Raw genomic sequence first — 15,928 nt, forward strand, 5'->3', positions numbered from 1 at the left:
GGAAAAAAACAGGAGAGTTTACAGCAGCAGCTACTGCTACTCAAGGTGGGCAGAGAAGAGAGGAGGTGGATTTTGCTGGAAACTAAAAGGAGAAATCCAGGAAGGCTTCCTGGTGGAGCTGATCTTTAAGCTGAACCTTGAAGGGCTGACATGATGAACGGATGTTCTGGAACCTGAGAAATAACCAAGTGCCAGAGAGACAGCATCCATGTATGAACTGAGCTAGACAGAGGCAACAGTGGGGCCTGGGGCTCCTCAGAATGGCATCTCAAGTCCCCATGGTGGACAGGGACTGGAATGCTTCGGCCGCCTGGAGCCAGCTCCGTGGTGCCAGTCCCTGACCTCTGGCTTGGAGACTGGTGTGCCTCTTGAGCAAGCAAATACTATGCCTGGTCTTGAACCCTGTCACTTGCCTGCCCCACAAAAACCTGCTGACCGCTGTGACCTACTTTAACGGCCTCTGACTTTCCGCTCTTCGATATGGGGCAAAAAGGAGGGCGACTGAGGCCACTCAGTCCATTTGAGGCTCAGAGGCTCAGGCCTGCCTTCGCAGCGGCTACTGGAGTGGCGTTTCCCAGCACTCCGGGGTAGCTGCCAGGGTCCAGGGCGCTGCTGGGCTTCTGCGATGCCCCCGCACTCCCGCGGAAGAGCTTCGCGGTCGGGCTCTCACGTCGCCTCCCCGTCGCCCGCTCCGCCGCGAGCCAGCACCTAGCTCGGCCGGGCGCGGGGCCGGGGCGAGGCCGCCAAGATGGCCGACGCGCTCCGCAGCGCGCGGATCACGCGGGAGGGCTGCCCTTGGCCTCCCGGGAAGCAGCCAAGGTTCCACCGCCCTCCCTGGCGCTCTGCCCCGGCCGGCCTGCTGAGATCTCCTTCCCAGCGCGCCCTTCGGCTCCCGGGGCCTCGCGAACCTTCCAGGCCCGAGGCCATCCAGACGCGCGCACCAGGCCCGACCCGGGAGCGGAAGGCGCGACGCAGCCCGGAGGAGAGACAGGGGCCGGGGCTCCTCGGCGGCTCGGAACGCGCGGGGCCCGTGAACTGAGGCTGCTGCAGGAGGCTGCGGCGTGAGGCGAGATCCTCGCTACGGCTTAGGGGCTGGCCTCCCGTGGCCGCTCTCTCCCGGAAACCCTCGGAAGCCGCGCGATGGACGTGGCCACACTGCCCTCCAGTGGCCAGTCCGCCGAACGACACGCCTGGGCCCCGTTTGGGAGTCAGGGTGACGTGTCCACGCTCTGCCCTTCGCTACATTTGAAGGTGGGGTTTGCTCATCCGTGGTTCCTCTTACAGGCCGCCAAAGCTGCCCTCTGCCACAGTGCACACTGACCCAACAGCAGGTTTGCCGCCTTCGGTGGTTCTCAAACTTCAGTGTGCACGGAATCCCCTCCCCCGGCCCCCGTCCTCCCCTTGACAGTTCTTTCAGACCCGGATTGCTGGGTTCCCCAACTAAATCAGAGAATTTGCATTTCTAGCAAGTCCTCAGGTGATGCTGAGCTGCTGGCCCGCTGGAGCCACATTCCGAGAACCGCTGGCTCGGCTCACTCTTTCTGTCCTGGGGTTTCTGTCATCCACTCTTTCAATGCAGAACATGACCTGACGAGTGGGCGGAACAACTTTCCCGCCCTCTTGGAGCTTAGTCTAACTGAGGAGACAGACTTTTCAACAACTCACCTGTAAAGAAATATAGGATTCCATTTGAAAAGGCTTTCAAATTCCTGTGAAGGAAAAGAATAAGGTGCTCAGAGAACATATATAAATGGTGCACCAATTTAGATTTGGAATGGGAAGGTTCTCAGGGAAGACCTCCCTGAGGAAATCCTCAAGCTCAGGGAGGAGGGATGAGGTCCTGAGGGGAATGGGGAGGGGCTGGAGCTGGCAGGCTGGGCAGGTGAGGTGCAGACCCTGGCTGTTGAAGCAGAGACTGGCAGAGGCAGGCAGGGGGTCAGAGCCTCCTAGGCCCATGCCTCTGGTCCCCACAGAGCTGCCTCCACAGAAGGGCAGCATCCTGGGGAGAAGAGGGCCTGGCTGCTCAGACTGTAGCCGCCCCCTCAGCACCAAGAAGGGTGCTCCACCTTCAGGAACCCCAGCCAGGTGCCCACAGCCCACAAACTTCTCTTTGCCTGAACAGATTTACATAGGTCCCTTTCGTAAGGCCTGAAGGACAGTCCCATTTGATGGAACCAGGTCTGCTGAGTAATGATGAGTGGACATGATGTTACCATCTACCCATCAATGCCCTCAGTGTGCCATCTCCTCCCTCCTGCAGGTCCAGGATCCAGTGAGCATTTATAAGCACCTACCATGTGCTCTGCACCAGGATCACTGCAGTGCTGTGTGAGACATGGCACAACGGGGCCAGCCGGCCCTCAGAGGCTCCAAGCACCCTGGAGGGCAGGTAGGTGGAGTCCACCCTCCCGGCCCCAGTCTCAGCTCCAGCCTGCTGTGTGTGCTCCTACCCTGCCCAAATGTCTCGGGGGTCGCTCTTTGCAGGTGGGCCAGGCTGACAAATGGCAGCCGGGAACTCTAGTATGCAAATGCTTCTTACTTGGTATCAACATCAGCTTGATGGCAGGGGGTGGGATGAGCACCAACCACTGCTCTTTATCCCTCGTGCTCCAACAAGGAGGTATCATCCCATTAATCCTGTCCCCCTGCTCAGTCCCTCCTGTCCCCAGTTTTCACATCTGAGAAGTGTGGAGCGGGGATGAGTTGTGTTAGATGATCTCCAAGGGTTTTTGGTCCATGCCTAGCCCACCAGTGCTCTGTGGGAGAGATGGACGAGAACAGCCCTGCCCACTGACCCCATGACCCTAGCATTATGCAAAGCAAGGCCTTTGGCATTAACAGACTCCAGGTTGGTGGACGGGAGAGGGGAGCAGCTGAAAAACAATGTGCAACTTTAGAATTAAATCAGTTCAGCTCTGCTCCTGACTCTGTGATCACCGGCAAGTGGTTTTTAATCTTTCTGAGCCTCAGTTTCCTCATCTGAGAAACGGGAATTGCATGATACCTACCTCATGGGGCTGTTCTGAAGATTACTGATACAGCTACCACTTAACAAGTGCTTGATCTGTGCCAGGCACCACATTGAGGGCTTCCCGTCCACTCCATGAGGGCATGTGCAGAAGCGCTGGCCCTGTGCCAGGACGAAGTAGGGCTCCACATGGTTGTTATTCTGTGACAGCCCTACTGCTCTGAACAAATATATTTAACAGGCAAAGGCTTCGTAAGCCCTTGGCACATAATAAGCACTCAGTTAACAGTGGGCTTTATTACTAGCCAGAGAGAAGGGACTCTTGTAAGGAGGTCCTACAGAAGGAGAAATATGGAGGAGTGGCTGACCCAAGATGATGGCTCACACACCTCTCCCAGGAGGGTCAGCCCCAAGCCTAGCTAGGCAGTTCCCCAGCTAGGACTAGGACGGCAGCTCTTACTCACTCTTCCCAGAGTAGCTAATTAGCCTCCCAGCAGCCAGGAGCTCCCCAGATGAAAGGCGCTTAATACAAGCTCAAGGCGTAACCCCCATATTTATAACTAAGGTTCCCTGGGGTGAGGAAGGCCCCAGGGCAGAGAGACAGGCCAGATCAGGGCCTAGCCTTGTTTGCCTTGTTTATGACGGAGGTTCCCAGGGAAGAGAGCAGGCTAGGGTGGCTGTGAGCCTGAGAAAGGGCTCTGGGTGGTGGGTGTGGGGCTGCAGAGGGAGCCCCTCCCTAGGAGTGGGCGGCGCCCAGTGGCAGAGGAGGCAGAGTGAATGCTTCAGGGCCTAAGCTGTCTCCCAGAGTGGGAGCTCCAAGGTCAGGAGACAGCCTAGGATAGGGTAGATCAATGTGAGGCTCTGCTGCTAGGCTGCCAGGTCAGAATCCCAGTTTTGCTATGGCTATTCCATGTCCCAGAGCCTCAGTTTCCTCATCTGTAAAATGGGGATAATGATAACATTGACCTAACAGCTATTTACTGACAGCACTTAGTACAGACAGGACCTGGCATCCCCTATGGAAAGAATGAGGATTCATGCATTTGTTCATTCAACAGATATTTATTGAGCACCTGCTGTGTGCCAGGCACTGGGTGTTAGAAATACAGTCATGAGCGAAACAGATCCAGTATCCCCTTGATTCTATAGGAAAGAGAGACAACAGACACAAGAACCAAGAGCTAGGAGATACACTGCCTGGCAGTGACCTGCGCCTTGGGAATCGGGTATGAGGATGGGGTCAGGTGTCCGATACAGTGGCGGAAGAGCAGGTACCCAGGCAGCTATGGGGAGATTCAGAAACAGTGGGGTTGAAGGGCCAACCCAAAGTGTGCAGCAAACCAGAGGCAGGAGCCTGGGCCTGAAGCACAGGACTCTTCACCCACACCTGCCACAGCAGCCCCTGCAGCTCCCTCTGCCTCTCACTAAGGAGTGTGCCCAACAAAGCCACCTGCCCTCACCTCCCCCTTGGCTCCGGCACCTGACTCCTGCAGTCTGGAGTCCAGCAAGGCAAGTAACCGACACAGCTCACGCGTCCTGACGGCTTCCGTTCTTTGACATTCACCAGCGTCACTGGCTGACCTCTGGCTACACGGCCATCTTGTCTCTGAATCCTCCCAGCCAACTGGTGAGGTCCATAGCAACCCTGTGTTTTTGTTTGTTTTGTTTTGTTTTGTTTTGTTTTTGAGACGGAGTCTCACTCTTCTCGCCCAGGCTGGAGTACAGTGGTGTGATCTTGGCTCACTGCAACCTCTGCCTCTCAGGTTCAATTGATTCTCCTGCCTCAGCCTCCTGAATAGCTGGGACTACAGGCGCTTGCCACCACGCCCGGCTAATCTTTTGTATTTTTAGTAGAGATGGGGTTTCACTGTGTTAGCCAGGGTGGTCTCGATCTCCTGACTTTGTGATCCACTGTCTTGGCCTCCCAAAGTGCTGGGATTACAGGCATGTGCCACCGAGCCTGGCCAACCCTGGTTTTTTTTTTGTCAAGGTGAGGTTCACATAACATAAAATGAAGTATTGTAAAGTGGGCACTTCAGTGGAATTTAGTGCGTTTGCAGTGTTGTGGAACCTCCACCTCTGTCTAGTTCCAAAACATTTTTATCACCCCAAAAGGAAACCCATACCCACTAAGCGGTTGCTCTCCTTTCCCTCCTCCCTCAGCCCCTGGAAACCACCTTCTACTTCCTGTCGCTATGGGGTTGCCTGTTCTGGATACTTCACCTATCCAGAGCTTTGGGTCTGACCTCTGTCACTTAACATCATGTTTTCAAGGTTTATCCGCATTGTAACATGTGTTGGTATTGCATCTCCGTCTATGGCTAAATAATGTTCCATTGTCTGTAAGCACCCCCATCTTACAGATGAGGAGATAGGCCCGAGGTGCTGAGACTCCCAGCCCAAGTCCACACTGGAGAGACATGGTCTGTGCAAGCCTGCTGCCCGGATGGCCCCATCCTGGCACTGCCATCTGGGAGGAGGCTGCCACTGGGGGGTGATGCTGGTCCCGGAGTGGTGACCTGACTCCATCTGAGGTTCACTTCTCAGTGCAGGTTCATAGGTGTGGGTGCTCTGGCCTCCCAGTCACCCTGCTCCTGGCAAGACCACAGCATGGCCACAGGAGCCACCTCCTTGGGGGAATTCTAGCCCCTGGCCAACTACAGACCATAGCACTCCCAGGGGTTCTCACAGCTAGGTTGTGACAGCTGGGAGGTGTTCAGCTCCCTCAAAGGGCCAGATGCTCTAAGCCAGTTCCCACCCCCTGCTGCTGTCACAAAGAACTTCCTTGCAGAGAGGGGAGAGAGCAAGCTAGATCTTCCTCCAGGTGTCTTGGCTGACCTGAAAACCCCAGGGTGCCCTGAAAGAAAGAAGGCCAGGGAAGGGATGCGTGGGAAGGTGGGTGATTGTTGCCCTCCATTCCAGGGTTGGGTGTGGGGGCCACCTGCCCAGGGAGCATAGCCTAGCTGAGGGGCAGGAATGGGCCCCTGTCTGTCCCAGGGGCAGCCCAGGTCCAGATGGGACCAACTACAGTCCCTACGGCCAGGACATGGCTACTGAGAGGCCCAGTGACCACAGCTGTGTTCTCTGGGCTCTGGTTGAAGCACTTTGCATGCATTAATCCTAAAGCCAATCTTTACAACCTCCCTTAAAGGAAGGTGCACGAGGCCCCCGTTTTACACACGAAGAAACTAAGGCTCAGAGACTGGAGAAATGTGCCCATAGCCAGATGGCCAGGAAACAGTAGTCAGGATTCGCATCCTTCTGATTCCAAAGGCTTTGCCCTTGACAACTGCTTAGAGCTTTTCTGCTGGCTGTGCCCCGCACCAGGCTGGCACCTAAGATGTTCAGGTATTCACTGGGATGAGGAGGGAGTAGACAGGTAGGGGGATATGTGAGAGGAGGGCAAGTGAGTGCCTAAGTGAGTGGGCAAGTGAGTGTTTGGGCAGTGAACAAGTCAGTGGACAAGCAGACTAGTGAATGAATGGTGCGGTGATTAAAGGGCTGAGTGAGAGAGAGGAGCAATCGCTGCTCTGTCAAATGACCTCTGGCAGTGAAGAGGAAATGTGGCTTCTGAGAAACTGGGTGGCCCACTGGAATCTGGCTTACCATGAAGAATAGCTCCCAGGTGGTCTCCCTCCCTGGAAAGAAGCTCACCTACAAAGGGACTCTGGAGGCCGCAGGGCTTCTGCCTGCCAGACACACACACATTCCATGACCAAGTAATGGGCTGGCCAGGTCAATCATCTCTAGGGCTTTGGGAGCCCCATTGCTTAAGAGGAACCTGGGCCAGGTATCGATTGGTCCACCCCTGCTGGGAGGAAAAGAGGAAAAAGAGATCCATTGGTTCTGCCCAAGGTGGAGGTAGGGATGGGTGGCCAAGAGGCCCCAACTGCTGTCCTGAGAGGGCAGGTAGGCTTGGCCGGGACAGAGCTCCTTTGCTCTGGCTGTTGGGCCCTAGGGGTCAGTGCCCGGGCCCTGTTTGCCTAAGGGGGTGGATGCAAGGTGGTGCAGATGTGCCTCAGCAAGGGGTCACTGCCATGGACAGGGAAGGCCAGTGGGGTAAGGGCAGGCTGGACTGGACCCAGGAGTCAGGATAACATGGCATAAAGGGGCCGTGGATCTTAGGGCCGGAGGCAGGGAAACTTAGGGTCTATAGCCCACCGACACCTTTCATGAGGCTCAAGGGGAAGGTAACTGGACTGAGTCAAGGGCACCTCCATGAGTTAAAGGGCACACAGAGGAACTCTCCCATTCAGCCCTCAGCCAGCTCTCCAAGGAAGACTAGAGCAAGCCAGGGGCAGGTGCTGGCCAATGTGCTTCTGGAGAACAGGTCCCAGATGCTGCTCAACTTGGGGTCAGAGGAATCCAAGAGGGGACCCCAGAGCCATGCCTGGTCAGGCACAGCCCCTCCTCAGTCGTGAGTTTTTACCCACTGCTCACTTCAGGACTGGGGGCTTGTCGTGACATACAATGAGCTGACAGAGGGTATGAGGGCCTCTTGGAGTGGGTGGGGTGCACAGAAAACTGCTCAGCACCTTGGTGTCCTCCCCTGTGCACTCAGGCCTTGCATGAGCTGCCTGTCCTGGAGGAAACCCTGAAGAGGACAGACAGCACTGCAGCTCCCTCACCTTTCTGCGTAGGGTTCCAGGAACCTGAGCAGGGCAAATGCTTTCACCACCCTGTTTTGAGAAAGAACTGAGTAGGCCTGTTAGCCCATATCTCCACATGGGGTCCTGGGGACTATACTCCATCCTGGAAAATGCCATAGAGGTCACTTTGGGCACAGGCACAGCGGCCGTCTGAGGGGATGTGTTTAGGGCTGGATACCTTCCGGTCCAGCACAGGCTGTGAGGAGCAGGCAAGTGCCCTCTAGTGGCCTCTCCCAACACAAGTTGCATAGAGTCCCAAAAGACAACTTGCCTAGGAGCACAGGGGCAACCCCAGCCTCCTATAGGGTCTGGAAGTGCTGTGCAACTAACACTCAATTTTTCAAAAGAAAAAAAGAAAGTGATAGCTGTACATCAGAAGGTCATTGCAAGATGGCAGAACAACATATATAGCCCTTTAGCATGGCTTTCTGCAAATATTAGTGATAATCGTAAGGTTTGTTCTCGCCGAGTTTAAAGCGAAGAAACTGAGGCCAGCACAAGAAGATCCAATGCGAAGGAATTTATTCAGGCCCCCGGGTGAGGTTCTGTGGTCCGACAGGAGGGACCAGAGAAGTTGCACAGACTCCTCTCAGACATGGGGTTTTTATAGGGAATGGAGGTGTTCGATTGGTTGTGGGAGAGCAGGACTGCTATTGGGTAAGTTACAAGCCTTTATCTAGGACTTGGCTTGTTGTTGGTTGGAATTACTTGGCTGCTATTGGTTGTTAAGACTCGGCTGCTATTAGTTGCTCAGCTGCTATTGGTTGTTAAGACTCAACTGTTATTGGTCGTTAAGACTTGACTGCTATTGGTTGGCAAGAGGCTAGGGTTATTAGACCTTGTTTGCATACTGGGTTCTTTAAGGGAAGGCCAGGTTGTGCCAGCATGGGAGAAGGGAACATGCCTGAGCATGTCTGAGCTTGCCCAAGCTTGTCTGGGCTTGTCCGAGCTTTTGAAAAAGAAGGGGCGGGAGTGTGTGTTCGAGCTCCCAGCGAGGCAGCCGGCCTTACAATAATGACAACACCAACAAGAGTAAAAGTTATCTTAATCCTCACAATGACCCATGAGGTAGGCGTCATTATTTCTAGTTTACAAATGAAAAAGGGGCTGCCAGGCATGGTGGCTCATGCCAGTAATCCCCGCACTTTGGGAGGCCGAGGCGGAAGCATCACTTGATCACAGGAATTTGAAACCAGCCTGGTCAAAATGGTGAAACCTCGTTTCTACTAAAAATACAAAAATTAACCAGGCATGGTGGCGGGTACCTGTAATTCCAGCTACTCGGGAGGCTGAGGCATGAAAATAACTTGAACCCACAAGCCAGAGGTTGCAGTGAGCCGAGATCACGCCACTGCACTCCAGCCTGGGCAACAGAGCAAGACTCTGTCTCAAATAAAAACAAAACAAAAAACACAAATGAAAAAGATACAGAACTTGGGTTTCAACTCAGCTGTGATGGCAAAGTTGTGCTGGTGTTTAGGCACTCCACTTTAACTCTTCAGATTTTAACAAGAGGCTATTTCCAACCAAAAGCGTAGCCTTTTCTCTCCTGTCTCCTGCTCCCAAGAGAGACTGCCCTGTTGAGGAGAAAGCAGGGAAATGGCTCTTTCTCCTCTCTGTGGTAAAAAGGATCAATGATAAACTTTTCCTTCTCTTGTTATACTTTACAAAGGACTTTCACCTGTGTTATCTCATTTGCACGTCACACCAGCCCTGTGAGGGAGGAAATATTAACCCCATCCCACATGTAACTACAAAGATAGCTGTCCACTCAACTTCCAGCCCTGCATCTGTATAAGCCCCATGGGGCCAAACTCAGATGAAGTCTCAATAAATTTAAAAAGATAACTGTCATATAAAATATCTCCTCGGACCACAACAGGATGAAGTTAAAAATCAATAACAGAAATATAACTGGAGGCTAGTCATGGTGGCTCACACCTGTAATCCCAGCAACTTGGGAGGTTGAGGTGGGCAGATCACTTGAGCCCAGGGTTTGAGACCAGCCTGGGCAACATGCTGAAACCATGTCTCCACAAAAAAAAAAAAAAAAAGCCAGGCATAGTGGCACACACCTGTAGTCCAGCTACTCTTGGGGGCTGAGGTGGGAGGATCACCTGAGCCTGGGAAGGTCAGGGCTACAGTGAGCTGTGATCACACCGTGGTACTCCAGCCTGGGTGACAGAGTGAGACCCTGTCTACAAAAAAACAGAAAGAAAAGAAAAGAAAAAGAAATTTAACTGGATAATTCACAAATTTGTGAAAGTTAAACAATGCACTCTTAACCAATGGCTCAAAGAAGAAATCACAAAGGAAACTAGAAAATACCTAGAAATAAAAGGAAATTAAATCACAACATAGCAAAACTTATGAGATACAATAAAAGCCGTGCTAAGTTTGAAATTTATAGCTACAAGTGTTTACATTAAAAAACAAGAAAGATCAATAAATCAACAACCTAACTTTACAACTTAAGAAGGTATAAAGAGAAGAACAAAAAACCTAATGCTAGCAAGAAGTAAGGAAATAACTATTAGAGCAGCAGTAAATGAAACTGAGAAGAGAGAAACAATAGAGAAGCCTGGGCGCAGTGGTTCATGCCTATAATCCCAGCACTCTGGGAGGCCAAGGCAGGCAGATCACTTGAGCTCAGGAGTCCAAGACCAGCATGAGCAACATGGTGAAACCCACCTCTACCAAAAATACAAAAAATTCTCTGGGCAGGGTGGTGTGTGTAGCTGTAGTCCCAGCTACTCAGAGGCTAAGATGGGAGGATCCCTTGAGCATAGGAAGCAGAAGTTGCAGTGAGCCTAGATCATGCCACTGCACTCCAGCCTGGGTGACAGAGCAAGACCTTGTCTAAAAAAAAAACAAAAACAAACAAAGAGAACGAAAGAAAAAGAAAAATAGAGAAAAACCAGCAAAACCAAAAGTTGGTTTTTTGAAATGATCGATAAAATTGAAAAACCTTTAGCTAGAGGGACTAATAAAAGAGAGAGAAAGAAGCCTTAAATTACTGAAATCAGAAATGAAAGTGGGAACATTTATTTCCGATCTGATGGAAATAAAAAGGATTATAAGAGAGTACTGTGGACAACTGTACACCAACAAATTGGATAGCTTAGATGAAATAGACATATTCATAAAACCTACCAAGACTAAATCAAGAAGAAATTGAAAATCTGAATAAACCTATAACTAGTAAGGGGATTGACTCAGTAATCAAAAACCTTCCACCAAAAAAATGATCTAGACTTGATGGATTCACTGGTGAAACCTATCAAATATCTAAAGAACTAACACCCATCTTTTCAAACGTTTTTAAAAATTGAAAAGGAGGGGTTGAGAACAGTGGTTCATACCTGTAATCTCAGCACTTTGGGAGGCTGAGACAGGCAGATCGCTTGAGAGTTTGAGACCAGCCTGGGAAACATAGTGAGACCTTGTCTCTACAAGAAATACAAAAATTAGTTGGGCATCATGGTGCACACTTGTGATCTCAGCTACTCTGGAGGCTGAAGTGAGAGAATCACTTGAGCTCAGGAGGTTGAGGCTGCAGTTAGCCACGATCATGCTACTGCATTCCAGCCTGGGCAACAGAGCAAGATCCTATCTGAAAAAAAAAAGGAGAAAACACTTCCTAATTCATTCTATGAGGCCAGTATTACCCTGAAGGCAATGCCAGACAGATTCTATGAGGCCAGCATTACCCTGAAGGCAATGCCAGACAGACATGCCAAGAAAACAATAGACCAATATCCCTTAAGAACATTGATGCAAAAACCTCAACAAAATGTTGGCAAACCAAATTCAGCAGCATAGTAAAAGGATTACACACATGACCAAGTGAGATTTATTCCTGGAATACAAGGATGATTCAACATAGAAAAAATGATCACTATAATGTACCACATTAACAGGCAAAAAGGAAAAATGATAATCTCAATTGATGCAGCAAAAGCATTTGTCAAAAATTCAATACCATTGCATGATAAAAACACTCAACAAATTAGGAATACAATTCTAGATGTTCAACAACAGATGAGTGGATAAAGAAAATGTGGTATGCATACACAATGTCATACTCTTTAGCTATTTAAAAAAGAATGAAATTGCTCCGACCCAGGAAGCAGAGGTTGCAGTGAGCCAAGATTGCGCCGCTGCACTCCAGCCTGGGCAACAGAGTGAGACTCTGTCTCAAAAAAAAAAATTGATTCCTAGGTATTTTATATTATTTGTAGCTATTATAAATGGGGTTGCTTTCTTGATTTCTTTTTCAGATGGTTTGCTGTTGATGTATGTAAATGCTACTAATTTTTGTATGTTGATTTTGCAACTTTACTGAATTTGTTTATCAGTTCTAAGTTTTTTTTTGTGTGTGGAATCTATAGCTTTTTCTAAGTATAAAATTATGTGATCTGTGAACAAAGCTAATTTGATTTCTTTCATTCCAATTTGAATGCTCTTTATTTCTTTCTCTTGACTGCTTGCTCTGGCCAGTACTTCCAATATTATGTTGAATAAAAGGTTGAGAGTGGGCATTCTCATCATGTTCCACATCTTAGAGAAAAGGCTTTCCATTTTTCCTTATTCAGTATGATGTTAGCTGACAGTTTGTCAGATATGGCCTATATTATTTTGAGATATGTTCCTTCTCAACCCAATTTGTTGAGACTTTTTATCATAAAGGGATGTTGAATTTATTGAATGCTTTCTCAGCTTCTGTTCAAATGGTCATATGGTTCTATTAATGTGATGTATCACATTTATTGATTTGCAAATGTTGAAACATGCTTAAATCTCTAGGATGAATCCCACTTGGTCATGGCAAATGGTCTTTTTAATGTGTTACTGAATTCAGTTTGCTAGTATTTTGTTGAGGGGTTTTGCATCTACTTTTATCAGTAATAGTATCCTGTTGTTTCTTTTCTTGTCATATCCTTGTCTAGTTTTGGTATCAGGGTAATGACGGGCTTATGGAACAAGTTTGGAAGTATTCCCTCTTCTTCAGTTTTTTTGAAGAGTTTGCATGGAATTGGTATTAGTTCTTCTTTAAATGTTTGGTAGAATTCAGCAGTGAAGCTATCATGTCCTAGGCTTTTCTTGATGGGAGACTCTTTGTTACAGCTTCAGTTTCATTAGTCATTATTGACTTGTTCAGGTTTTCTGTTTTCTTCATGGTTCAGCCTTGATAGGTGTGTATGTTCAGGAATTTATCCATTTCTTCTAGGTTTTCTAATTTGTTGGCACATAGTTGTTTGTAATGGTCTCTAATGATTCTTTGAACTTCTGTAGTCTCACTTACGTCTCCTTTTCAGTTTCTGATCTTGTTTATTTGGGTTTTTTCTCTTTTTTCTTAGTCTAGTTAAATATTTGTTGATTTTATTTTTTTCAAAAGAACCAACTTTTTGTTTTATGGATCTTCTGCATTATTTTAAATCTCAATTTCATTTACTTCTGCTCTAATCTTTATTATTTATTTCCTTCTACTAATTTCGGGTTTGGTTTGTTCTTGCTTTTCTAGTTTCTTGAGGTACATCACTAGGTTATTTATTTGAGGTCTTTCTACTGTTTTGATATGGCTGTTTATTGCTATAAGCTTCTTTCTTACTATTGCCTTTGCTCCCTCCCACAAATTCTGGTATATTTCCTTTTCATTTGTTTTGAGAGACTTTTTACATGTCTTTCTTAATTTATTCATTGACCCATTCATCATTCAGGAGCATGTTGCTTAGTTTCTATGTATTTGTGTAGTTTCTGAGGTTCTTCTTGTTATTGATTTCTAGTTTTATTCCACTGTAGCCAGAAAAGATACTTGATATTATTTCTTCTTTTCTGAATTTGTTGAGACTTGTTTTGCAGCCTAAGACTTGGTCTACTCTGGAGAATATTTCATATGCTGATGAAAAGAACGAGTATTCCACAGCAGTTGGGTGAAATACTATGTAAATATTAGTTAGGTCTACTTGGTCTAGTGTGTGGTTTAACTTGAATGTTTCTTTGTTGATATTCTGTGTGGATGTTCTGTGCATTACTGAGAGTGGAGTACTGACATTCCTACTATTGTTATATTGTAGTCTATCTCTCCCTTTAGATCAATTGATGTTTGATTTATATATTTGGCAGCTCTGGTAGTTAGTGTATAGATATTTATAATTGTTGTATCATCTTGCTGAATTGACCCCTTTATCATCATATAGTGACCTTGTCTCTTTTTATAGTCTTTGACTTATAGTCTATTTTATCTGATATAAGCATATCTACTTCTCTTTTGGTTTCTAGTTGCACAGAATATCTTATTTTCACTCAACACACTTCCAGTCTATGTGTATCTTTAAAAAAAAAAAAGTATCATTTTGTCTTCTAAGCTGGAGTGCAGTGGTACGATCATAGCTCAGAGCAGCCTCAATATTCTGGGCTCTATGTGTGTCTTTATAGGTGAAATGGGTTTCTTTTTGTAGGTAGCATATAGTTGAGTATTGTTTCTTTATCCATTTAGCCATTCTATGCCTTTTAATTGGAGAATATAATCCATTTATATTCAGTGTTATTTTGATAAGTAAAATACTATGCCATTTTGTTTCTTGTTTTTTGGTTGTTTTGTAACTCCTCTTTTCCTTTCTCTCTCTCTCTTACTGTCTTCCTTTGTGGTTAAGTGATTTACTCTGGCAGTATGTTTTAATTCATTGCTTTTTATTTTCAGTAAATCTATTATAGGTTTTTGCATTGTGGTTACTATGAGGCTTACAGAAAACATCTTGTAAATATAACAAGTCATTTTACAGAGGTGGCAATTTATCACAGTTCTAGATCACAAAAAAAATAATAGAAACAAAAACTGAAAAAATCTCTACACTTGAAATCCATGCTCCCCCCACATTTGTTTTTTTTATTGTCTCAATTTACATACTTGTATACTGCCTATCTCTTAATAGACTGCTGTAGCTATTATTGTTTTTGATAGATTTGCTCTTTAGGTTTCATACTAGAGTTATGCATGGATTGCACACCACATTTACGATGTTAGAGTATTCTGGGTTTGTCCATGTATTTAATTTTACCAGTGGATTTTATACCTTCAAATGTTTTCTTTTTGCGTGTTAGTGGGGTGTTTTTTTTTCCTTCTGGTTGAAGATCTCTCTTTAGCATTTCTTGTAAGATGAGTCTGGTGGTGGTGAATTCTCTCTGTTTTTGTTTGAGAAAGATTCTATCTCTCCTTAATATTTGAAGGACAACTTTGCTGGATACAGTATTCTTGGATAGCAGGGTTGTTTTGTTTTGTTTTCCAGCACTTTGAAAATGTCATCCTACTCCCTCCTGGCCAGTGTGGTTTTCATTGAACAGTCTATTGCCAGACAAATTGGTGCTCCTTTTTATGTTATTTGCTTTTATCCTGCTGCTTTTAGGATCCTTTCTTTATCTTAGACTTTTGAGAGAAAATTATTATATGCCTTGGGGTGCTCTTATTTGGATAGAATCTATTCGGTGTTCTCTGACCTTCCTGCACTGGATATTTATATCTTTCTCAAATTTTGGAAAGTTTTCTGTTATTATTTCTTTGAATAGGGTTTCTGCCCCTTGCTCTTGCATATATCCCTCTTGAATACCAATAATTCTTAGATTAGGTGTTTAGAGGTAATTTTCTATATCTTGTAAACAATCTTCATTCCTTTTCATTCTTCTTTTTTCTCCTATGGCTATATTTTCGATTAGCCTGTCTTCAAGCTCATTAATTATTTCCTCTACTTAATCCATTCTCCTGTTAAGCACCTCTAATGCATTTTTCCATTTGGCAAATGTATTTGTCAGTTCCAAGATTTCTGTTTGTTTGATTTTTTAAAAAATTATTTCAATCTCTTTGTTAAATTTTCTCGGCTGGGCACAGTGGCTCATGCCTGTAATCTCAGCACTTTGGGAGGCCAAGACGGGTGGATTGTCTGAGGTCAGGAGTTCAAGACCAGCCTGACCAACATGGTGAAACCCTGTCTGTACTAAAAATACAGAAATTAGCTGCGCATGGTTGTGGGTGCATGTAATCCTATCTACTTGGGAGGCTGAGGCAGAAGAATCGCTTGAACCTGGGAGGTGGATTTTGCAGTGAGCCAAGATCGCACCATTGCACTCTAGCCTGGACAACAAGATCAAAACTCCATCTCAAAAAAAAAAAATTCTCACAAATTTCTGAATTGATTTTATGTATCTTGGAGATCAATGAGTTTTCTTAAAACTGCTATTTTAAGCTACTGGTCAAAGGGCTCATGTATCACTGTCCCATTAGAGACAGTCTCTGGTTCCTTGCTTTATCCATTAC

The 15,928-nt window shown here is 46.9% G+C and overlaps 1 long non-coding RNA gene across 1 annotated transcript in view; it reads left to right on the forward strand.

The window, feature by feature from the left end:
* Positions 1 to 1,079: 1,079 nt before the first annotated feature.
* LOC105707232 (uncharacterized) overlaps positions 1,080 to 15,928 on the forward strand; it is a 59,068-nt gene continuing 44,219 nt past the window's right edge. Inside the window, exons 1-2 of the long non-coding RNA XR_010342070.1 lie at positions 1,080 to 1,251; positions 2,261 to 2,389. This is a non-coding gene — a long non-coding RNA (uncharacterized LOC105707232). The remainder of the gene's footprint in view (positions 1,252 to 2,260; positions 2,390 to 15,928) is intronic.

This window comes from Aotus nancymaae, unplaced genomic scaffold (assembly GCF_030222135.1).
Source record: "Aotus nancymaae isolate 86718 unplaced genomic scaffold, 86718_ANA_hifiasm-v0.15.2.pri h1tg000011l, whole genome shotgun sequence".
Classification (NCBI taxonomy): domain Eukaryota; kingdom Metazoa; phylum Chordata; class Mammalia; order Primates; family Aotidae; genus Aotus; species Aotus nancymaae.